The following is a 27,164-nucleotide window of genomic DNA, read 5'->3' as shown; positions in this document are numbered from 1 at the left end:
ATGCTTGAAAAAGCACGTTGGACCGGTTCGAGCCGTCTCGTGCTGTAGTTGTATTCCTATCGCTTAGGAAACTCTCGCATCGAGCGCACCAGTATAATCTTCAGAACGACAAGTCTACAGCCAAAGTCTTCTGCTGAACGTAGACCTTCATATTGCTCCTTACTACTCGCATCTGGGCTTTCCTCAGTCACTCCCAGCCACTGCCAGCAACTCTTCCATAATTATTAGACAAACAGATCGCACTCTAAGCTCACGCCAGGATTGCGCCATTTCTCTATTCCAGTACCGAACCTATCTATTGTCACGATCATTATTTACGTATCATAGTAATATATAATGCTGGTTGACTCGAGGCGTTCGTTCAGTATGCCGCTGTAATATCAGCGACATTAACATAAAAATTTTAATTGCCTTCTCACAAACGTTACTAATACAATATATACATTAGCAACATAATCATACTGATTGTGTTTCGATGTTAGACTTGAGGAGCGCGGGGCTAGACGGGTTAGAGGTGATTTTATCTATTTGAAATGTTAAGTTTAATTTGTTAGTGTTATCAGATCTTAGATGGACATTGTTTATGTTACTTAATTTTATTTGTTACGTCACAGTGATTATTTTGTTGCACGTTTTTAGGTACATTGTTCTTTTTGTTTTGATTATGCAAAATGGTAAGAACAGGTTGTCAAATAATTATTGAAAATCTTAAATATGGACCTACGAAACAGTACCTTATAATACTTGCATTTTTATACAGAGATTTTACCCAAAGTTCCCTTTATAAATATGATTCGAGATAAGAATGGAAGTTTATTAGCCATTAAAACGCTATGCGAATTAAGATAATATTTTAATTTGCATCCCACTCAATAATCATTAAAATTTATGAAACACTGGTATTCTGTATAATTTTTATTGACAAAATAATAGACGGAACTGGCTGATGAAACCAATATGGTAAATAAACTTTTATTTTATTCATATGGTTTATTTAAGCATAAAAGGAGAGCCAAGGAAAAGGCGGAACAACTGTGTGAGAAACGATATAAAAAGGCAGGAAATGTCGAGATGACGTACGTCATCCCAGCATCAAAACTAGTAGATCAGACTACGCGTCAAAAGTATCTACTATACGCGTCACATTAAGTACCTATTAACAAACAGAGATGTGTCTCTATACGTAAATAGAACAATTAGACTAGTAACAGATACTTTTGGCGCGTTGTTTCATCCGTTATTATTGACGCTGACTGTACCTACTATAGGGACACAAACATGCTACGCAAACTGGGAACAAGGCACAAGAAAATGGTCAATCGAATAGATATTAAAATACATAATTATATAATATTTCAGCCTATATGCGGGTTGGGGACTTCACATACACCTTTGAATTTCTTCGCGGGTCTATGCAGGTTTCCTCACGATGTTTTCCTTCACCGAAAAGCTTGGTATATAATCATATGATATTCCGTACACCAGTTCCGAAAAACTCATTGTTACGAGCTAGGATTTTGAACCCGCGACCTCCGGATTGAAAGTCGGACGTCAGATCCACTCGGCCACCACCGCTACATACCTAAATTAAAATAAGGACACAGATGTTTGAAGAATTAAGTACATTTGCAGCAATGGAAATAAAAGTTTTGCGCTTGTCGAAATTATTATAAAGCTAATAAAGCATGTGCCTAAGATGCAAGCGCGGGCTTCAATTCCTGTAAAATCAAGGCAAATACATTTACAAAAGATAAAAGCCACGACACCGCAATATAATAAAGTAAAAGTGCACACATAATGTATCACAAAACTCGTTGATTATAACAACATAAGGCAGTACATGAACATTATCCTGTGTAACAACCACGACGAGCCAACGAGACAATTATACCTACATGGAAAAAAGACATGTCATTAGAACGTGAAGTCTTCTTAATGACAATTATGGATCGAGCTTCGTTGTAGTATGGCGGCGAAGGCTGGTGGCGCTTTCACGGGCAGGGAGCAGAGTCCTGTCATTTTGTGTATGGCTGATTACCGCCTGTGTTTGACGAGACTTGTCTGTGACATTGTTGCTATAATATTCTGTTTTTGCTGTGTACTTAAACCAGGAGAGCCGGATTTAATGAATGGTTATTGCGTGCGCTTAAATTTTCGGCTGCTGTGGTATCCAGCGATAACTATGGTGTAATAGTAACATGAGTGAGGCGTGCCGTTAATCAGCTAGGTCTTAGGAAGAAAAAAAGTTGGAAAACGAACCCTAGACTCCATAAATGCTAACATAAATAATCAAAGAACGTATTTAACCTTTCATATGCGTGCGGTGGTTCAAATCTCGATGGTGCTGTATAGATCAGAAAAAATCGTTCTCGAAAACAATGCAAAAAGATGACCAAAAATTCGACCAGGATCCTATCATACACATACACACGTACTTTCTCCTATCAGCTATATATCTATGAACATGTTTTACATTATAACTAAACCGCCCTACATCCTAGAGGCTACCCATCAGGCATGCATTACAATTACCCCTCGTAAAGAATATCCGATCTTAAACCCATTCATTATAACCTACTATTCCTTGCACAACATTTTACGATCAAGTAAAAGCATTCCATGCTCGAATAATCATTGTAAAGACTTCTCCAAATTACACGCATGAGACAGCAGGCTGTTTACACTAAGCTAATAGCTTGTAAAGAACAAATTATAGCACTTGTCACTCACAATCACATAACTGCTGCTTGCAACCCGGCGAATGCAACTAGGACGCCAGTAAGGATTTGCATTAGTTTTATTAGGGCTTAAGGCGATTCTTGCTGGTTTTGGAAATTTTTAACAGCCTAAAATCTACCTTTCAATGGTTAATGGTTATATACAAAAAAACTAATTTACCTTTTTACTAAGTTTTTTCGTGTACCTACTTTTTTTACTGCTACGGATTTTCATTTTATTTTTATGTTTATATTACTAACAATTGATATACCTACTAAATACTGAAATGCATAGGTAATAAAAAAACAATCAATCAACATCTACCTACAAAGGAAAATTGTTGAAAACTGTTTGTTGACGTAAGTCGACGTGTAAGCGTAATAGTTAGTTTTAAACAGTGTTGGCCGAAACGTTAATGCAATTAACCATTAACCAGTACAAATTGAACCGTAAACTGTAACCATCCGTTACGATTTGCGGTTCAATTTGTACTGGTTAATGGTTAATTGCAATTGACGTTCAGCCAACACTGGTTTTAAATACAGCGAATGATTAGTGTACCATTTATGAATATTATTATTGTTGTTAAATCGATAATGAATTTTGACATAAAAAATGAAATAAATGAAGAGATACCTACAGGTTAAAGTCAGTGGCAAGTATATGCGCCTTAAATAAATCTAATGACATGACCGGATTTGATGAGTCGCAGACGTTTTCTATTATAGGGCGGAAGAGAAGGAAACTAGAACTTTCTGCGCTGCTGCAGAAAAAGGGGTCGCTTGAGTTAAATTGAAATAGAAAATTCCATTCAAAGGTAATTATTTACGTAGTTACTCTGACCAAGTCAAATATCAAATCACTGAAGTAGGTTGTCGCAAAACTAATTGTAGATATTATAAGGATAGGTAATATGTACTACTTTTTGCATATGAGTTTTGACCCAACCCTAAGTCTAAGTAAGATAATGGCCAGCTTTAATTTTATTGCAAAGGAGATCCTTTAGGTAGGTAATGTTGTTGTCTAAATGAATTGCTTTATTCAGGCTCTTTCTTTCGCACTTATATTCACGACAATTTGGATATGAAACAAAAAAAGAAATCAGTTAAATTGTTCCTTCTGAATGTTCCTTAAAATCCCTTTTTGTCCGTCTTAATAGTATTTGCAATTTGTATGTCCTTTGTTTCTAAAGCTCTGACAATACTCCGTGTCCTTGGCAAAGTATACGTAACCTTCTAAGACTCCGATAATAAGATCAATTTCTGTTCTACCAACGGTACTTATTAAAATTCGCAGCTGCGGACCCGTTAATCCCGAATCTAAGTCGATCTCGACGTTTATTATCGTCTCCTTATTCCTCCACAAAACAAAATAAAGCGTTAGGACTCGCGAAGTTAGCTGCAGTGTCCATTGTTTCAAGGGGCTATCAATCACCTATCCCGGGGGGAGATAAAACAACCTCCTTTTTGAAGTCGGTTAAAAATAACGGTTATTGAAATGAGGGCCGCTCTTTCCGAATTTAAATTTTGATAAGGCGATGCCTCGTTTTGTGCTAACCTGGAGTTTTTGCTGTTTCTGTCTCTTAATGTATGTGACAGGATAGCATTGAATTTTTAAATCGTGAGGTTGAATCACTCTTCCCATTTTTACTCCATTTGTGATATGAATGAAGTGTCCATACTAAGTAGGTAATTGTAAAAGTTTCACAGCTTGAAAAACTTGTGCCTAGAGAGATGATGGACAACTATGAGGGTATACTATATATAATCATAGAAAAGTATGTACTCTAGCATCATTCCCTGACAACCGTGAATCAAAATGACCCGTCATCTTAACATATCTATGTCGATGCCTCCTTAAATTACCGCACTAATTCCTTGTGAGAGCTAACCTTTCTGAAATATTTATCTCTGGATGCGTTAATCATTTAACTCCTAAAAAAATCTATTATTACGCGCCAGTTCACGCCAAATCTCGTTTTTCTTTTAGTAAGATGTGTATTGAATAGATATTGTATTGTAATCCATGTAAAATTATTGAAAAGTATTTGAACCATATATATATATATTATGAAACATCCAAATACTTCTAAAATCTAAATCCAAACAGTTGTGATATATATGTCTCTGGACGCGTTAATTCGTTTTACACCAGTAAAAGCGCCTTTGCACGATCCCAAAAATGTCGTTTTTGCGCGGCGGCCCGGCCCGAGCCTGAATACGTTAGCGGATCCGAATTAACATATCCGAAACGGAGACGCGAATTGAGAGTTTTTGTTCTTTAGTGGCTTCTAGATTTCATTTTTGTATCGCGTTTGTATAGAATGATGTTTTTGTTGGGTAATTTCTTCTAGGATAAGATTCTATATTCCTAAACAAATTTCTGCCTTTTATCATGTTGTTTATCTATTTATTAGTATATCCGAAACGGAGACGCGAATTGAGAGTTTTTGTTCTTTAGTGGCTTCTAGATTTCATTTTTGTATCGCGTTTGTATAGAATGATGTTTTTGTTGGGTAATTTCTTCTAGGATAAGATTCTATATTCCTAAATACCTTTCTGCCTTTTATCATGTTGTTTATCTATTTATTAGTATATCCGAAACGGAGACGCGAATTGAGAGTTTTTGTTCTTTAGTGGCTTCTAGATTTCATTTTTGTATCGCGTTTGTATAGAACGGTGTTTTTGTTGGGTAATTTCTTCTAGGATAAGATTCTATATATCTAAATAACTTTCTGCCATTTATCATGTTGTTTATCTATTTATTAACATATCCGAAACGGAGACGCGAATTGAGAGTTTTTGTTCTTTAGTGGCTTCTAGATTTCATTTTTGTATCGCGTTTGTATAGAACGATGTTTTTGTTGGGTAATTTCTTCTAGGATAAGATTCGACATACCTAAATTACTTTCTGCCATGTTGTTTATCTATTTATTGAAAAGTTGTATAGGTATATATCATCATAAGTAAATTCCAACATATAAGATTGCAGATACATGCCCACAATTACTTGGTAGTTTTTATTAGATTTCATACCAACTTTGATACCAAATATTGAGTCATAAATTGATTCGTTGCAGTGTAACATTGTAAAGGTGTTTGTCATTCTTAAACCGTCGTGTTTACACTTGTCACTAAATTTTGACATAAAAACATACACGATGACCAGAATATATTAATGTATTATTTAGCTCACAGTCCACTCAAAAGAGGTAATTTTTACGCCTCCGCCATTCCACAATCATGAAAATATTTTAAAACAACTTAAACATCCAAAGATATCCAATAAGAGCTTTCATACGTGCAGCAAGCGCAATATACTTTTATGATACGCACTAATTTTGAAATTCCATCCTTAAATTGTTTAAAACAGCACTCATTGACACCACAACGGTTTTTTACCCGATACAGTATTTATATAGTCTCCGGGATCGAGAATTGTAAAAGGTAATAAAACACCATTTTTATATCGCCTGTTTAGACAGAGTTCGAAAGATGATAACAAAACCTGAACAGTCAATACTGACAATTATTTAAAGTTAACATGGCGTAAGCGTCATTATTTAGCAGATCGAGTTATAATATACAACTGAAATCGTTTGATGATTTTTTGACAGCTATTCTTGGTATATTGTATCGTTAGCTTGTAGTCGCTTAAGTCGTTATAGCGTTGAAACGTTGTTGTATAGGACCGGATATCGCCGACCATTCACAAAAAACTCACACACACGACACACGCGCTGAGCGGTCAGTTCGGTTCATTCATAAGTATTTACAACGGTCACAAAATAGCTGATAGCGATGTTAAGTACGATAAAATACGAAAATCGAAGCCTAAAGGATAGTTTTCTTAATTCGATATTTGAAATGGGCTGCTTAAATTTAACGACACTATAAATGATAATTAATTATGTCTTATCATAATATCTTTTAATTTCTTCCTAATCTTGAGATGTCTAAATTTATTTAGAAACCAGTTATGAACATACTTAAACACATTAATTTTTAGACGTTATGCATTTTGACGGATTTTTTGTAAGATCAATGTTTATTAAACAAGTTTATAATAGGTATGCGATAAGATTGTAAAATATTCTAAATAAAGAATACCTACCTATGCAGATAATTAATAATTTTTATTAGAACATGTAGGTGTACATAAAGTCTTTTTATACATGCAATTAAGTATATAAGTATTCAGGAAAAAAATAATCTACTAAATTAATTTTATCTATACCTACCTTATGAATTAAAAAGCACAATTAATATAATGTCCTGCAATACGACAATGTACTGATAACATCTGTATTTAATTTTCCAAAACATAATTTTCTCTAATAAATACCTATATAGTATGTAGTGTTTGCGTGGGTTGCTGTTATGCCACACGCCACACGTTGTGGGTTAGAGATGTAACCTATTTCAATTTACCGTATCGATAGCAACAAAAATTCTACCCCTATTATCATTTTTCAAGAAAAGTAAGGAATAATAAAATGTCAACATGTTTAACATCGTACGTTATACAGAAACAACATTTTTTTGTTATTACCACACATGCTTAGTATATTTAATTATCAACTATACATTCCTTTGCATCTTAACTCTTTCCGCTTGCGTCCTAAAAGAGCCCGAGGGCTGCTACTCGTAGGTACATTACGTGATTAGTTGATTGGTTAGGTAAGTGGGCAAACTTTCTACATGGGGGGCCAGAAAGTTTAAGTAATTTCAGAGGAGAGCCAGAATTGCAGCAAAAATGCATTTTTATTATTCCACGGGATCACGAACCATATATACTAATTACTTCGAACGACCCTCGGCAGGCCGGATAAAATCCTATCGCGGGCCGGAGTTGGCCCGCGGGCCGTACTTTGCCCACCACTGACCTAACTCTAAAATACAGGATAAAAAATTTGATGTAATAATTTTGTGGCTAAATATACAATGATTGTAACACATTTCCACAGACACACCTTAAAATAAGTAAGTATCGTCTTTATGTTTCATTGACCCTGATATGGGCCGTAGCTAAAAAAGATTTGTGCACAAATAAGTTCGATTTTCAAAAGCATTTAAGTAAATAGATGTTTATTATGTTACTCTTTCAAAATTTTACATACATACATATAATCACGCCTATTTCCCGGAGGGGTAGGCAGAGACCACGGATTTCCACTTGCTACGATCCTGACATACCTCTTTCGCTTCCTTCACTTTCATAACATTCCTCATACACGCTCGCCGGTTTAGGGTGCTCTTGACCTGGCCTTTCTTCAGGATTTCCCTGATCTGATCAAAGAAAGTCCGCCGAGGTCTGCCCCTTCCAACTCCCGTTTCTCCTCTCCCTTATACACAAAATCATTCAAATTCATTCATCATCATCATTCAAAATTTTAGTTATTAATATTTACCGAGTCAAGTATGTGTGACAGAATATTAAAAGATTATTTTAAGTATTATATTCGCAATACGAAATAATTCGGTGCAGAGTGCAGAAGAATTACAATTTCGTAAATTTCTAACAGCGAATAGGTACATTTTATAAACATTTTAAATATTTAATTAAAGGTTTCAATAAAATGTATTTTATTAATTGACTGGTGCCAATTAATAAAATACATGTACAACAATACTCTAATGACTTCTCATCTGCCAACGAGTGTAGTTTGCCCAGATTTGAACTTGCCACCCCTTAAACGCCATACATGTTTCCCCGTTTCTCAGTTATCCCAGTTTTCAATAACGCAGGATTGTGTAGTCGAATTGATCTGTGGTCTACCGATATTTAAGCCCGCTGTATCGACCATCACATGTTAATTAATTCCAGCGTAGGCGTCGTGCTACCATTATCGGTAGAATTATGTGGTAGGCCCTACTTTATGGTACCATAGTTCTTGTCGGAAAATTATAAAGATGGTCTCCGATCTCCGATACTGGTACCTAAACTTATGTGACTTTTTGATGTTAATTAAATTTATGAGTGCGTTGAATAGAATGCTGGTCTCGGTTGTAGTATGTGACGAGTTGACTGACAGTTTTTGCGACGGCTCTAGTTGCTATTTGCTTTACATACAATGATGGCTTCATGATGATGTGAAAAATAAAGGTTTCGTTTAAAAATAATTCAATAGGCCTATTACTAGTATTTCTTACGAGTAAGTATTGATGGAACATCACACAAAGTTTTTTGTAGGTAGTAAAGAGTTTTATTGAGCATTTTTTTTACAACTTTCTACTATTACTTATGCCACCAAATAATGATCGTTGACGCTCAATTTTTGTCATGATATGTATGAAATACAACATAACCGTATTTTACAGGTTGCCATGTTACGAGTTATAATTAAAATAAGTCAAATTTACCTTCTGCTCAATACCATAATTCCTTAAGCTGTGCAATGTTTATCAAATATACTTAATTTGAATTATATTTCTTTATTGTTCTACTCCAATTAGCATTCAATGGCGCCAAAGGACAATTTTAATTGCCAAAACCGATTTCGGAATGCGATCCGGACAGAGAAAAAGTAAATAAAATTAATTCATTATTTCGTAAAGCAATTAAGAGGGTCCAAGCCGTGAACAAAGGGACGGGATACTGAAAATTTGATTTGGTCCCAATTAGAGTCAGCTAAAACGGAATTTAATTTGAAAATTGGGCCCAATGATATCGACAGTATGGACTTGGCATTTCTGGAAATATCAAGTACTTGATTGAGCTATATGGATATATACATTTTTTTTCGTAAGGAGTTTTTTTCTAATACCTACAGGGATATTTGTTAGAATAATTTTACTGGAGAATTCAATGCCAATTTGTAAGTATATTAACAGGAATGACTTATCTTATTCATGATCTTAGAATATACTTCCTTATATGCAACTTAGTCCAACAACATCGATTTCAGTTTATAATTTTTATATATAGTAGTGTGACTACCTACTTAAAAACACAAATCAAAATATTTAATTAAATAATTTGACTAGTTCCCTAATTTGCATTCAATTTAAATTGACATTTTCGAAGCGTCCATATCCCTCAGTGTTTGGTATATCCGGATACGGGCCGGAGATCCGGGTGAGACGGATAACCGGGCGACAAGGACGGTAGACGCAACAGGTGGCGTTTTCAAGCCAATTAAAACCGGGCTTAATTAATAGGGGAGGCTGTTATTAGCGAATCTCTCGCTTTGGGGCTTTTGAGAGGCAATTTAAATGTTTTACACTGCTGCTATAGCTTAAAAGCGTTTTTACATTATCCGATCCGATATTGTATGTCGGAAGGAAGGAAAATATTGTATTTATTTATGCATTTAATAAATCATTGTTACTAAAAACCGGACAAGTCCTAGTCGGACTCGCCCACCGAGGGTTCCGTACTTTTTACTATTTGTTGTTATAGCGGCAACAGAAATACATCATCTGTGTAAATTTTAACTGTCTATATAGCTATCACGGTTCATGAGATACAGCCTGGTGATAGACAGATGGACAGACGGACAGGCGGACAGGCGGACAGGCGGACAGACGGACAGACGGACAGACAGACGGACAGCGGAGTCTTAGTAATAGGGTCCCGTTTTTACCCTTTGGGTACGTAAGTAACCCTAATAACGATAAATAACGCAAAAAGGCGGACTTAATGCCAATGGCACTCTCCTGCAGCGGTTTCATCTGTCATAGGTGCGTTCCGACGTCCGATATCGGTCAGGTGCTTCCGATAAATTCAGCCATATCGGAGAGGCTACCGCGAAAACCAAAATTCGCAAATTGCGGGGATCTTTCTCTTTTACTCCAATGAAGGTGTAATTAGAGTGACAGGGAAAAATGCCCGCAATTTGCGAACTTCGATTTTCGCGGTAATACCCCTGAGCCCCCCGTCAGCTGTCGGGCCGATAATATTTGTTTGTGTGCGTATGTGTAAGCATAATTGTATTGTATTGTATTTCTTTATTGCAGATAACAAGATCCATATTACATTAAAATCACGAGCACAATTAAAATAACAATAAATAGGTACATATATATAGTAGTGTGACTACTTAAAAAACACAAATCAAAAATATTTAATAAAATAATTTGATTTGTTCCCAAAACTTGTTCATAGATGGCAGCACCAGTCTCTCTCGCTACAACGTAAATCCGTAAGGAGTTCGTGTAGGAGGTGCAAGCGTGCACTGCTTGCCCTTAGAGCTGGTCAAAGACGCCTAGTCTTACTAAGATGGCATATAGTCGAGAAATTCGGACGGGCACCGCCGTGGCGGGGTGGCCTAGGGGTTCATGGCGTTAGCCGCGATAGCTAAAGACGCCGGTTCGAATCCGGCCTTCACCACTGGAGGGCTTCGTCACTTTTTCTTTAATATATGACATCTATTACAGTTTTTAATTTATATATAGTAGTGTGACTACTTAAAAAACACAAATCAAAAATATTTAATAAAATAATTTGATTTGTTCCCAAAACTTGTTAATAAATAGGTACATTAAAACAAATCTTAAAATTAAATTAAATATAATTCTTTTTGTAGTGTGCGTGACCGCTTAAGACGGCGCCCGGGCGCGCCCCCGCGGATAGACGACGTGGATGTAGGATCCTACATCCGATATCGAATCGGACAATGTAAAGACGCTCTTAGGGTGTCCAATTGATCTTTGGAGATTGGACGTTTCAAACAAATACTTATTTTATTAAATTTAATCATTGCTTATTAATGGTAGGACACTTACCTACCTAGGTAATGTTGTATTTTAACGAATTGGTATTGTCTTTAACACAGTACTGCGTCTTTCAAGTTTAATAATCGTTTATTTGAAGGAACACGAGTTATAAGATGTTAATATATACAAATTCAGTTCTTTACATGTCTGGTCAGAATTTCAGCTTTCAAATATTAATCACAAAAAAATATTACAAATATTAAATAAGCAGCAGTAGGAAGTTCGCTGCTCCAAACAAATTAGGTGTGTTGATACTGATAGAAATATTTATATTATACATACATAATAAAACTTTCGGTTTTAAAAAATAGCTACTACTTAATTACATTAGGTACCTAAAATACTTTTTGTAGACTCTTTTGGATAGTTACCTTAAATAATTGTATATAGACAGTTTAACATTTTGACTTTTTAACAGTCTAATTAGGCCATTATTTTGTTTACAAAAACAATGGTTAGGTGCACGTAAACATACCTTACTTTCTTAACATAAATCAAACATATTAATGTACCTTTTAATATTCACATTGGAAGCCACAATAGTTAACTCAATGTTATTATGACATTTAAGCAACTATTGACACTAGCGGTACTTAGCTTTGCCACAAATGTCTGCATTTCCTTATCAAAAGGCTCCGCGCGGGGTGATTTTTAAAGGAAACCCCCTGTGGGGGCGCGTCAGTGTGTGCGTTTCTTAGCGTGTGTTACTATTCATATATGTGTTAATGCGTTTTCTTTTTACCAATTTGTGGGGTGACAAGGTTGAGCGATAAGAACGGACGGGTTTCAAATGTGATTGACGTTGAAACAGTTTCGTAATGCCTCTTCATAGTTGAGACTTATCTTATGTATCTTTATTTAGATATAGCTTTGTTGCTCTGGAGGCCAACTCAAACTTACATTGTGATATATAAATGATGTCAGTAATGCGTGCATTTCGCTCGTACTTGTACATACCTACATGTACCTATTGGCGCGAAAAGGACGCACAGGGCCACAGGCGACTCACATCATTTACATATAATTTTGATGTCACAATATAAAATTGAACTGGCCTCCTTGATGAAAGTGAGCTTAATTACAGGATTCATAATATTTCATCAATTATCGATTACTTAGTTCTTCTCGTTTAGGTGGTTATTGAAATAATCATGTTTCCAATTTATCCCATCCCAATACACCTTGTGTAATAGAATGACGGTGATGATCGATCGATTTGCTAATAATAATAGAAAATTTGAATGAATTACTTCATAATAATATATCTTCTTCTTCCTTGCGGTACCCTGGTATTTTGCCACATCATGGGAGCCTGGGGTCCGCTTGACAACTAATCGCAAGAATTGACGTAAGCACTAGTTTTTCCGAAAGCGACTGCCATCTGACCTTCAAACCACGGAGGGGAAACAAGGCCAAATTGGGATTAGTCCGGTTTCCTCACGATGTCTTCCTTTACCGAAAAGCAACTGGTAAATATCAAATGATATTTCGTACATAAAACTCATTGGTACGAGCCGGGGTTTAAGCCCGCGACCTCCAGATTGAAAGTCGCACGCTCTTACCGCTAGGCCACCAGCGCTGTTATTCATATTGATATGTATATACCTTTAACAAACATTATACTTAGTCACCTGATATTGAAATCTTATCCACTAGTTTTAAACCCCTATTGCATGATTGACATCTAAAAAACCCCACAAAATCCCAAAACACGGTCACCCTACAAAATGTCTTCGTCGCACACACCGAAAGCTTGCATATGATTTGCACCCACACACATCCACATATGTGTGCGTCACTTCGCTATTCACGATTTTCGCATCGATGGTGTCGGTATTGATTTCGTATTGTCGTTAGCTGCGACATGTAAAAAGAAAAGGGGTGTTAAGGAGGCTACACACTAGTCCGGTTGTCCGGCGGCGGCGCGGGAAAAAACTGACGGGTGACTAGACGGAGCGTATATTGGTTGTAGATATCTCTTTTACGGTTAAGTGATTTACTTAGGTATCAGTTAAACTATTACTGGACTCTGTTTTTCTCAAATCCCGTTTAGAAAGAGAAAAATGTAACGTCGAAAATGGTTTTCGTTTCGTTGTTAGGTAGCTGATGACATGTTCAAAACTCTAGAATTAGAAAATATGTCTTATTAGATAGGTCTATCTAATAAAAATTGGCTAAGACTCATTTTGGGTCATTGTGGCAAACAAGTATGTATGGTACTTGTTTGGTAGTATCATAGTGTCTAAAAATATATATATGTATGTGTCTTTTCTATTCCCCAAAGCCGCAATTATGTCGACAATGAAACACCTTCTATGAAACTCTCTAATCTACTTATGAAACAATTTATCATTATTGTATACTGCATTTATAACATTTTTCGATATAATAAATTATTCATATAATACTTACTACCTACATCAAAACCTATGTTAAACAGTACGTGTGTAAGCTCCTTTATAAAGTAAAAGGGTCTCAAACACGAGCCGCCATTAGAAAAACGTCGCGATAAGGATGTTCAATCATTTCGCTACCAATAAGGGGTGATATCGATTTTGCGAAAATGTCACCCGAACGATATCTAATATCACTCGAACACACCCTCGATTTAGGGTTACTATTTAATTTTTTTCTTTACTTTTTTTTTGTTTTTGTGTGTAGTAGGTAGCTTTAACAAGTTGGTTGCATTTTTTTCTCAATTACAGTTTTTATTAAGAGTCAAGCCAGCTACTTCTTAAACATTTACGTATAGTCAGCAAAACTATTATGTATGCAGGGGTGCTAAGGTAATAATTTTGCTGACTGTACATAAAACGTCGAAAAAGTATGAGACTCAGAATAGACTATAATAAAGGTCAATAATAATTGATCCACTCTATTCATATATTCACATGTTACCTATTTAAGAAAAGTGAACTATACAAACATATAGTTTGTAGAAAAATATAGTTTTACTTTGTATGGATATTCTACAATAACGAAATATAAATACAAGAAATACCAAAGCCTCGTGCAGTTTTCTTATAACTATGATCAAAATAAACTATCTAGGTACATTAAGCATTAAGTACCACTATTATAATGGGCCTGAGCTTCACTGGGCCCCATTAGTAAATCGTTTGATCTAGAAATTAGTAAAAATATTAAAATAATAATTATGTTCTTCAGTAGACTAACTCAACTGCATCGGGGCTCGTATTTACTAGTATATATCTATCTCAGTAATTTTTTTTTTGTTTTTTTTTTGTAAAATTGTATACTTACCTACCTATTTTTTTTGTTTTAGGTACTATTTAACTTCAAATCATCCACTGACGTTTATGCAAGTTATTTCAACGAGTCTTCTATAATAGGTACCTAAATGCGAATACAAGGCCACCTCCCTACATTTTCATTTGGATCCAAAACAAAAACCTTTTTTGTGAAATTTTCCCAACTGGGCCAACTTACCTTCTAACGCGAGGCTTTACAATAAAGTTGCACAATAAAGAAACAAACCTCTAAAGTTCGATATAAAAAGTTAAAACAAAGCCTAAAGGCATGAAAACCAATTCTCAGCTTCAGTCTGCCACCTAATTAGTCCTTAAGAACTAACGTCGCACCCTACCCGTCAAAAGATGGCAGCACTTTCTTCGCGAGCCCGCTAAGTCACACACTCGCTCCACACACGGATTTTTCTACAGTTTTCCTCATACGCGGAAAAGCTAGGGTGGTTTTCTGCGCTAATAGTTTTAACTGTATTACATAGGGGGCGTTGTGTGAACCGAACATGTTTAAGGCATAATGTGACTTTGTTTTTGCACAGAAGTTATGTTGAAAAATCGAAAATATGTGAACAAATATTAATGTAGGTAAACTTATCTAACATTCTTGTGAGATAAGGATAAGTGGCTTAAAGTGGGTAGGTACAGTGGACACGTAGTCATGTATTTATATAAAAATTATAGTAATTTATAAAACACTCAGTTGACACGAGAATTGAAATCTAAGAATAGGTAACGGACGTTCCTGCCGCGAACATCGTCAATTTAAAACGTTCTGAAATTAAGAAAACTTACACGACCATTCTGTAAACGAACATTCTGTTTTGACGAAACCTGAGGTGGATGAGCTTTCTGTATAATGTGACGACTGACGAAGCCTGCACTGTGGATCTGATGGTATGCTTTTTTTGGTTAATAAAGTTTTATTGGTATTTTAGAAAACTACTAAAATGACAAAATCTTATACGTTTAAACGAGCAATTAATGTTTGAATACATTTTGTTTTATTTTATTTTATTAAGGTTTGCCAACAGGTGTAGGTAATACATAGGTATATAAACTTATTGAAAACGTGACAATAAAAACAAATTGCTCGAGTATTCACCCAATAACATGCAAACAGTCAAACACAACATGCATATGAAAGTAATTGCTTACATACATATATGTACATATATGTATATATTTCGGCTCGAACGATTTCGATGAAATTTGCTATATGGGAGTTTTCGGGGGCAAAAAATCGATCTAGCTATTAGGTCTTATCTCTGAGAAAACGCGCATCTTTGAGTTTTTATATGTTTTCGGTCTCCCAGATATTATGCCTTAACGTGTCGTGTACCTACATACATAAGAGTCTTAACATTTTATTGAAATTAGGTACCTGATGATACTTAACTGTGCCGCGTCCAAGTCAAGAGAATGACATAAAGACTATACTTTTTTAACACGCAATATTTTTTACTGTAAAGCTTACTAACACGTACAGTTAAGTAAATACCTATAAAGCTTAGATACACGTGACAGTGTCAGTCGGCTGGAAGCGCGCATCGCGTTTACGTTTGGTACAAGCCAAGGTCAGGGGTTGGCCGCGCGGGTCAATGGCCGCGCTGCTTTTGTAACCGAATAGGTTATGTCGAACTCGAGCGGATTACGCGCCAAAAACTTATCTGTTGAACTGGTTTTTTTTTTTAACGTGATTAATGGATATAAAAAAGTTTAAAATGTAAACAAACTTGACATTGGATTTACTCAATGTCAAAAAACAAAAACATTCTCATGCATTCATTATTATAAAGCTTTGTATCTAACTACCTATTAACTTGCTTTGTAGGTGTTGCAAACTACTTATAAAATTTTCTTACATATGTACCTATCTTTTTTTTAAGCAATATCTACAAGTTGTTTAGTCAATCCCTCCCTACATTTAAACGCCCAAGTCTTCAAATCTTACCCCTATACATCTCTAAGAATAATTTGATAAGTTTTTATATAGGTATATGTATATTCGTTTTTAGGGTTCCGTACCCAAAGGGTAAAAACGGGACCCTATTACTAAGAATCACCTGTCCGTCTGTCTGTCTGTCACCAGGCTGTATCTCATGAACCGTCATATCTAGACAGTTGAAATTTTCACAGATGATGTATTTCTGTTGCCGCTATAACAACAAATACTAAAAACAGAATAATATAAATATTTCCATGGGGCTCCCATACAACAAACGTGATTTTTTTGCTGTTTTTTTCGTAATGGTACGGAACCCTTCGTGCGCGAGTCCGACTCGCACTTGGCCGCTTTTTAGGGTTCCGTACCTCAAAAGGAAAAAAACGGAACTCTTATAGGATCACTCGTGCGTCTGTCTGTCTGTCCGTCTGTCACAGCCTATTTTCTCCGAAACTACTGGACCAATTAAGTTGAAATTTGGTACACATATGTAAGTTTGTGACCCAAAGATGGATATGTAACGTAAACAAATTAATTTTAAACACGGGGGCCACTTCTGGGGGGTAAATGAGAAAATTAAAAAATAAAGTTTGTCAAACTATATCGTGTTACATATCAAATGAAAGAGCTCATTGTGGGAATCTCAAATATATATTTTTTATAATTTTAAGATAAACAGATTAGAAGTTATTCAAGAAAATAGGCAAAAAAATGACCATTCCACGTTTATCTCCGAAACTACTAGGTCAAAAATGTTGAAAAAAATATACAAAATTGATTAAACCTATTAGAAATGTGCAGTCAGGCGTGAGTCGGACTTAATTACTTAGTTTTTGATCCGACCCCTACGGGTTTTTTTAAAGACATTTCACATAAAAAATACATTGTTTAAATTGTGTAATGTACGGAACCCTTGGAACGCGAGTCCGACTCGCACTTGGCCGGTTTTTTTTTACCTATTTTAGTTCTGACTTCTGACACTTTTACGCCTGTTTGTTTGATATTGTTTAGGTAACTATAGTTTTTCTGTGTTATTCGACATGCAGAAACTGCATTGGCTAGCTTTTGCCCGCGATTTCGTCTGCATGGAGTTAGTAATTTGGGTAGCTTATTTTGAGTCCAATCTGCTTTTTATCGATTACCCATACAAACTTCTACCCCCCCCCCCCCCTTTCACCTTCTTAAAAGATGACTTATGGGATAAAAACTACCCGATGTCCTTCCCAAATTTCAACTAAATCGATTCAGCGGTTTAAGCGTGAAGAGGTAACAGACAGACAGACAGACACACTTTCGCATTTATAATATTAACTTATGGATTTTTGGTTTTTTAGGGTTCCGAACCTCAAAAGGAAAAAAGGGAACCCTTATAGGATCACTCGTGCGTCTGTTTGTCTGTCTGTCTGTCTGTCCGTCTGTCACAGCCTATTTTCTCCGAAACTACTGGACCAATTAAGTTGAAATTTGGTATACATATGTAAGTTCATGACCCAAAGACGAATATGTAACGTAAAGAAATGAATTTTAAACATGGGGGCCACTTTTGGGGGTAAATGTGAAAATTAAAAAATAAAGTTTTTCAAACTATCGTGTTACATATCAAATGAAAGAGTTCACTGTGAGAATCTCAAAAATATTTTTTTTTATAATTTTAGGATAAACAATTTAGAAGTTATTCAAGAAAAGAGCCAAATAATGACCATTCCCCCTTTATCTCCGAAACTACTGGGTCTAAAACTTATTAGAAATGTGTAGTCAAGTTTATGTCGGGCTTAATTACTTACTTTTTGATCCGTCCCCTACGGATTTTTTAAAGACATTTCACTCACGTTTCACATAAAAAATACATTGTTTAAATTGCGTAATTTACGGAACCCTTGGAACGCGAGTCCGACTCGCACTTGGACGGTTTTTTTTTGCTTGTAAAACAACTTGACGTTTAAAAGTGACCTAGGCCACAAGGTCACTTTTAAACGTCAAAATTCTCTAAATAAATGTTTGAGTTCGAGTTCAAGGCCAAAAACAGCCGATGTATCCTATACCTACCTTGTTATAGTTCAACAAATTCCGTGTAGTCGTCGTGGGTGGGCTACCGCACAATGGAAGATGGCAGTTTATCCGCCACTTCGCACTTGCCTATAAAACAACTTTTTGTGCAAGGAAGTCTGGTGGTCAACATAAAAAACCGGCCAAGGGCGAGTCGGACTCGCGCACGAAGGGTCCCGAACCATTACGGAAAAAACAGCAAAAAAATCACGTTTGTTGTATGGGAGCTCCTGCTCCACTTAAATGTTTATTTTATTCTGTTTTTAGTATTTGTTTTTATAGCGGCAACAGAAATACATCATCTGTGAAAATTCAACTGTCTATCTATGGTATACTATCACGGTTCAAGAGATACAGCCTGGTGACAGACAGATAGACGGACAGACAGACAGACGGACAAAGGAGTCTTAGTAATAGGGTCCCGTTTTTACCCTTTGGGTATCCGTATCCAAATTTAATGGTAAAAATAATACAGTTATGATTTACCTATAACAAAATATGCTTGCGATAAAACATCTAAAAGTAATTTCTTTAATAATTATAATAAACTCAAACCCGATTGTTTTCTAACACATAAGTATAGTAGGTATATAGGTACTTATGAGAAAAAAACCGGCCAAGTGCGAGTCGGACTCGCCCACCGAGGGTTCCGTACTTTTTAGTATTTGTTGTTATAGCGGCAACAAAAATATGTACATCATCTGTGAAAATTTCAACTGACTAGCTATCAGACAGACGGACAGCGGAGTCTTAGTAATAGGGTCCAGTTTTTACCCTTTGGGTACGGAATTATATCTTCATTTTCAATGTTCGAAAGGACCACGGGAAATCTCTTATTTTGTCTAGATCCTACCTCCTACTTAGATACCTATTGTCTTTCGTTTCAGTTTTTGGCGTTTTTTTTTAAATAATAGATAGTCGTTCAGCCTTTTTTAAGGTATGTAAGTAGAGGTTGGTAACCGTTCAAAACGTGATCGGCTTACTCTTGAAGAAATTAATATCATAATTAACAACTACAGTACCGGCAAATAATATATCACCTCCATGTTTTTACGGTATAACTTTTTATCATTATTTGTGAGTGACTTCCATTCCACCTCACTGTTTTAGGTAGTCTATATTCCTTTGTACGGGCGATGAGAAAAATTGGTCTCATGTAATGTTTTTTTCATAGTTTTTTTTTATGTATTGTTTAACTTCATTTTTTTACTACAGGTTTTTTAGTAATATGCTGGGTATCCTAATGTAATTCACAATATTTCATTGCAATATTCATCATAATACCTATATTGATAGCTTTAGCACTAAACTAAGAAGAAATATGACACAAAACAAACAATTGGTCATCTTAACCGTTAAATTGTGTTCCAAGTTCCAAATTTGGATGCTCAAATATTGGCCGCCTCGTCTCTACTTCATTCCTTCATTTGTTATTTTTGACTATTTAACAATACACAAGGAGGCTTGTTCTGATTGTAATAACTGGTTCTTAATTTTATCTGGATTTGTTATTGTTATGATTTGTTATGATTATGGAAATCTCACTGATGCTGCACAGCTGACAAATCATATCAAAAACAAGTCCAGATCAAATTCATAACCAGTTGTTACAATTAGAATAAGCATCAAGTTCACTTAGGTGTTTTTTTGTTGAAAGGTAGGTAGGTACTTTTATTAACTATTTTGCAAACCTCTTACATTTATTTTATTCGCAACTGTAAATATGCGACATATGACTTTAACTCTAGTCATTCTGACAATTATTAAAATTCCATCAAATAATAATTTAGTTAATTTTATTGTAAAAGTGATTAGGTGATTACATAAGTATATAATATTTAAAAATTACCTACATGATTTACATGATATTTTTAGGCCATCCTGTAAAGCTAAGGGCGAGAAAGATTATAGGTAAAACATCGGAATTTGGTGAAAAAACTTCATGATAATGGTACGTACAACGCAATATATTTTATCGATATCGATAATTTGCAATCATATAGGTATTAATGAAATTTAATAAATACAGGAAGGTTAGTAGTTCCTTTACCCTAACAAGTTCCTTACCTATAAGTAGATACTAATAATTTTTTTTGTATGGAAAAAAAAAATCCAAAACCTATCGAGTGTATACGAAAGGGCTTTTTGAGGCGATTCTAAAAATATATCACATCATTACATTTCGGGCATTTTTTTTAATTTAAAACAAAAAGAATTTTCGAAACATACCAAGTGTGGGCTCCTCCAGACACGATATGGCTGATTTTTTTTTGTACAATATACCACAAACGATACGTGATATCCTCATGTCTAACTCCAAGAAAGCAATTTTGAAAATAATATCATTAACAATTTTTTTTAAATTTTTCAATATTACAAAGTGACTCAGTTCTACTTCAATACCTATTTCACGAGACTTATGGAACTATAATGCAGAGACGGTACATATTAATCATAAAATGATACGTAATATCCATATATCGAACGGGAAATACCTCTTTAACCCTTTAAACCTCGCCTCGCTCGCCTTTGTACCTAAATTTATATAAATTTCATGTTAACAATTTTTGTTTTGTACAATAAAGTGATTTACTACTACTACTACTACTTAACTGCGCCTTTCATTAGTTGGTATAGTTTGTTTAGTTTTTGACACAAAATATCAAGATTGTATCCTTCAGATACGATATACCCTATCGATTTTCTTCGTACAATATACCACATATGAAAAAAATTGTTAATGATATTATTTTCAAAATTGCTTTCTTGGGGTTCGATATCTTAGACATTACGTATCATTTGTGGTATATTGTACAAAAAAAAATCAGTAAATTATATTGTAGCTGGAGGATACAACCTTGATATTTTGTGTCAATAACTAAACAAATTATACCAACTGTTGAAAAGGCGCAGTTAAAGGGTTAAAGAGGTATTTCCCGTTGGATGTATGGATATTACGGATCATTTTATGATTAATATGTACCGTATCTGCAGTATAGTTCCATAAGTCTCGTGAAATAGGTATTGAAGTAGAACTGTCACTTTGTAAAATTGAAAAATTAAAAAAAAAATGCTAATGATATTATTTTCAAAATTGCTTTCTTGGGGTTAGACATGAGGATATCACGTATCATTTCTGGTATATTGTACAAAAAAAATCAGCCATATCGTGTCTGGAGGAGCCCACACTTGGTATGTTTCGAAAATTCTTTTTGTTTTAAATTAAAAAAAATGCCCGAAATGTAATGATGTGATATATTTTTAGAATCGCCTCAAAAAGCCCTTTCGTATACACTCGATAGGTTTTGGATTTTTTTTTTTCCATACAAAAAAAATAATGTTTTACCACTCCCCGCAGCGAAATTTTTTTAGGAACTGCGGGTCAAAAAATTTGTTGTGGCCTCTAGTATGTGTGTGCCAAACGGCTAACCTGTACATCGATTTGCGGTATTCCTTTGAAATTGGGGTCGAGCGGCTTCCGCTATATTTGCCTCTCCATCACTTGCATATTCGAGTGATAGAGAGGCAAATAACGAGATTTTTCGTGGTAGTCCCTAAGACATAATTACTAGATATTAGCGTGTTTTACGTTAAGTATCAAAGATTCATGGGTATAGGACCTAAAATAAATAGTAGCTGTAACATAGGTACCAAGAAGTACTCAATAGGTACAAGAAGAAACTAATTGTTGTATATTAAGTTTTTATCGCTTAATATAATTAGTCCACCTTAAATACCTACAATCAATATAAATCACAATTAATAAATATAAGTAAATAAACTAAGTAGGTATTAAACTTTCAAAAGTGCATGGATTATAAAAGTAGATTGGAATATAAAAATGAAGTTAATTATCTAAGTCTGGTTTATTTTTCATCTATGGTATGGAGCGATTGTAGCTTAGGTAATTGCTTTATCTGCATAAGCAGGTGGGTCAAAATTCTTTTCGTTGTCTTGTTTCTGACCACTGTCATACGCTTTTATTTTTGTCTTTTATCAAATAAATAAAACAAGTTGAGTGCTAATAGTGCATACTTATCTTTCCAGCTGTAGAATATAATTCTCTTGAGAAAAATTAAAAACTAAATGTCACTCCATACAAAAAGCCCATCCATCCATCACATTTTTTGGGAAAAAAAAAACAAGACAACGAAAAGGATTTTAATCCAGGTAAGTACCTAATGCCTATGTCATAGCGCTAGTCTCCATCCAGCTTTTATTTTTTGCCAGATTTAGTTTCGTCCGTCGGAGTAGCAATTTTTTTTAAATTGCGAAATATATTTTTATATGTAGATAGATCTATTGTTTAGACATTCAGGGTTGCAATAAGTTCAAATGTGTGCGGCAAGGTACGTTTATATTGAAATTTTACGAAGTGGACGAAAACTACAGCTGGACGGAAACTAGCGCAATGACCTAGGTAAAACAAATAGTAAAGCTGGTCACTGACGGAGCGATAATATATCGGCCGATATCGGCAGATACTGACAGATACCGACAGATATCTGCGAGTATCGCTAAGCCACACACGCAATGATACCAAAATATATATCGCTCTCTGTCTAGCACCTACATTGTGAGAGAGACGAAATATACCGACCGATACATCGCAAGGCATCGGCATCTGCAGATGCCTTGCGATAAGATATCGACAGATACCAAAATATAGGTATATTACAGTTTCGTGTGTGGGCTTTGTCAAATAGTACCTACGTACAAGATATCGGCAGATGCCGTATCTGTCGGTATCTGCCGATATATTGTCGCTCCGTCTGTGATGAGCTTAAGTAACTGAAAAAACTCGTATCTCGTTCTGTCAATAAAAAGAAAAATGTACGGGTTGCATACTGTTACCTACTACCATCTACTACGTTTCAACTTTGAGTAGCAGTGTGAAGTGTGAGAGATAGGTACGAGGTTTTTTCGAAGTAGTGACGAAATAATATTATCGATAGGTGTGAAAAATCTTTTGGTCGCCACTAGACATCATATTTTTGCACCAAATACCGACCTAAACCCAATTTCTGCCTAAGAAACAAAATAAATAGATATACCTAACTACCTTGGTAGGTATATGTAGACCTAGGTTAAGAGGTAAATAGGTGCCTAATAGATAAAAAATTATGCAGATTGGCATAAAAATAAAATAAAATTTAATTATCTTATAGACATTACCTAGCAAAAGCAGGATATTTCTATTTTAGTTATTTGCTTCCCTCTAATTATCTATTAACCTATTGTTGGTTGGTTTGTTTTATATGCCACATACCATCCAACTGGCGCTTGGAATGAGTTTCAATTAGTTTTGCACTTATGTAGAAATATCATCAATTACATCAATATGCAGTTATAAGACTTAATTAAGTACTAAACTTATGTTTAAATTATTTTTTTAGCCGCTAGCAACTCCTACTAATTGCCTTCGTATCGAGTATTGACTTTTAAATAACGATATCATCGCTTTTTAACGAGCTCTATCATTAATTCCTACAATAAACAACACAAATAAATTGTCAACATTTTAGTTATTCAGGCGCCAGTTAATTACCTGCCAATTAAGACGAGGCATCACCTCGAGAACAATCGCGCAAAAACAATTAAACGATCGTAATTAAATCGAGGCGTGGCCAGGCGTTAATGAGGGGCCTCAGAGGCGGCAATCAACATTAAAGATTGGCGGGAGATGCGGCCCCGCACCCCTCATTACTTATACAAAATACTTAAGACGAGTCGTCCCGCTCTCCGTGCTAATAGATCGCGCCCACTCGCTATCGCCGTCCCGCTTCGCCCGTAGCGTAATTAAGGCTCGCCTCGCCTCGACTCGCTCGGCGGCCCCGCCCCTCGCGGGGCGCGGGCGCACGCCGCGGGGGGGCCAGCGCGCGCGACCGCGTAGTGTGCCGGCGACCGTTGCCAGTAAAGCGTCGCGCGTCGTTACTCCGAACTCACACACACTAACTTTTAAGTTCCCAAGTGTTTACGGTGTAGTTCCTTGTGTTTTGACTGTGATTGTTTCATCATCCGGATACTGGACAAGTGATATTGTGACTGTGAATGCGATGCCGCGACGTGTTTAGCCGTTCAGCGGGCGATGCTAAAAGGTTGTAATTATTATAATTATTTTCTTGTGAGAATCTCACTGGAAAACCAGAAAATGATTCACTGGCGCGTTATTAACATTGTTGGCCGATAGCCCAAGTCGCCGGAACGGGCAAGATTGCAACTTTCAAATGGCAATTAAAATCTTAAGTGCAAATTGGCAAACCTAATAAAGCCCGGTACAGTGTTATCGAAACCTTATTATACTTAGGTATCTCATAAGACTGTAGGTGTTAGTTTATATGTTAATTAAACCAGTGGTTTATGACCGAAAGCTTATTAGCTGGCATTAATGAGATTTTTGATTATAAGAATTATAAGTGACTTGAGTTGATTGCGCTCCGATTGTAGACCGATTCATTACCTACTTTTCCTTTGTGTACACAATCTTATTAGAAATCGCGTGGACAAGTTTAACACAAAAAAGTAGCTAAGTAGGTAAAATCGAAAATAATCATGAGGACAAACAAATATTGAAAAAAATTAAAAATTAATCCGGTACGAAATAAATGACGCCAAAATATACAAAAAAGAAAACCTCAATTTGTTTAATTAATTCTTAATTGTACTTAACAAACAAACTTTTTGTTAAACTGATCGGATCTGATTACAGCTAGAAATCGTGCATTCTACTTAAAACAGTAAAAACTACCTAATCACTAGAAAAAACGCTTGCCGTGCAAGGGTCATAGGTAGGTGTTTATTTTTGAATACCTAAAACGACTATTATTTCTACCTATCATTGTCCTGATAACAGACTGCTGTCATGAATCCAGCGTTTATTTTTAAAAATAATCGAATTTGAAACGCTTTGCAGAAAAAAAAAGTCTGCTAAAAGTACATAAAACAAATGGATCATAAGTATCATAACAGCATCCTTGGACTAAATTTATTAATTCCTTATCAAAACAACATTTATTTTGGTGCGTATTTTAGACTAAGAAAGTAATTTCCCTTGCCAATTTCCTTCCTGTTATTGTTAGGTATTAGATATCTCAGGAATACCTACTTACCTAGTAGTTATGATTTGTTTATTTATGTTGGCCAAAATTATTTACGTACAAATTTTCAACACGTTTATTTATTTAAAATAGTAATAGAAATATCGGGATATTATGATAAAACTTATATAATATGTAAGTTGGTACATGTTTTAGTGAAGTTGATAACTAGGTAAATTTTTCAATTACTTCTATAACCTCTAGCCGCCCAGACCCCAGACATCAAAACTTGTCAAGGAAAATGCAATTTTGATTTGTCAAAACAAAGATTCAAATTAGAACGGAACAGGAGACCTCTATAGTTCTCTGGGCGGATGCATATTCCGTGAAACCGGGACCATATTAGGTAAGTACCAAGAACCTTTCTGATTACTTGATTAGTAACCTAATACATTACCCATGAAAAAAAATTTATACCGATGTCATAATACCTACTTATAAACAAAAAATTATTGTACATATTTTTAATTAATTAAGCCGCAGGAAAGATATAATTAAGTATGTATGTATTATATATTAGGAATATTTCCGTTAGATAGGTATTCCAAATTAATCTGAAATCTAAACGAATTTGATTAAATAGATATTACATAAGTCATTTAAAAACAATCTATGGATAATGAGTATGTAAGTACCTATGTATGTAAGTATTAAAAAAAAACTGCTGAAAAAAAAAAAAAACGGTTAAAAACAAAACGCGTCGCATTCTCACAACGGGGCGGCCGTATCAGAACCGTTCCCAATCTCCCGAAGATCGATATTCACAGATTGATTCATTAATCAAATACCAAAGATCCTTATCGCCAAGGGAAAAGTATTTAATTTATTACCACTAGGTAATTGATTTGGCTGCGTAGGAACAATGCCACTGTTGGTAGGTATGGTAATCAGTTTGCTTACCTATTCAAAATTGATAGGTATTTGCGAAAACAAGCGTTAGGTGGAGCTAGTGAATAAAATGTTTTAATAATCGTATGCTGATGAATATTGATGCTGAAATGTGTAGAATATTTCCTAGGTAAGATTCAGTTTTTAAAACAATGGCGTATTTTTTCATACAAATATGTATTAGAATTAAATTATTTTTGTTGATAAAATTACATTAAATTAATTAGGTATTTTTTATACACCAAGTTACGAAGCAAAGCTACCTAAAACTGACACATGTATCGTATGTATCTGTATGATCATAAAGGCAATGTTTATATTCATAATAATAGGTATGAAATACGTGCCATGACTATACTATTGATAGGTATAAGACGCTAAAATATACTGATATGTACCTACTTCCGTGCAAAATATTTTTTTTGTTTATTTACTTATACAGGTAAAGTAGGTATCTCAAGCTTATTTAAGGGATTAGGTATTTGAGTTT

General features: G+C 35.2%; 1 protein-coding gene across 3 annotated transcripts in view; it reads left to right on the top strand.

Moving 5' to 3' along the window:
• The first annotated feature begins 24,575 nt into the window (after positions 1-24,575).
• The window catches only part of LOC134745440 (zinc finger homeobox protein 4), a 149,660-nt gene continuing 147,071 nt past the window's right edge, over positions 24,576-27,164 (top strand). For all 3 annotated transcript variants that reach the window (XM_063679475.1, XM_063679474.1, XM_063679476.1), the window contains exon 1: positions 24,576-24,787. The gene's annotated coding sequence lies outside the window, so the exon portion shown is untranslated. The remainder of the gene's footprint in view (positions 24,788-27,164) is intronic.

The sequence above is a fragment of the Cydia strobilella genome, chromosome 11, assembly GCF_947568885.1.
Source record: "Cydia strobilella chromosome 11, ilCydStro3.1, whole genome shotgun sequence".
Lineage (NCBI taxonomy): Eukaryota > Metazoa > Arthropoda > Insecta > Lepidoptera > Tortricidae > Cydia > Cydia strobilella.
The sequence above is the reverse complement of the archived record's forward strand: the minus strand, read 5'-3'. Positions and strand labels throughout refer to the sequence as shown.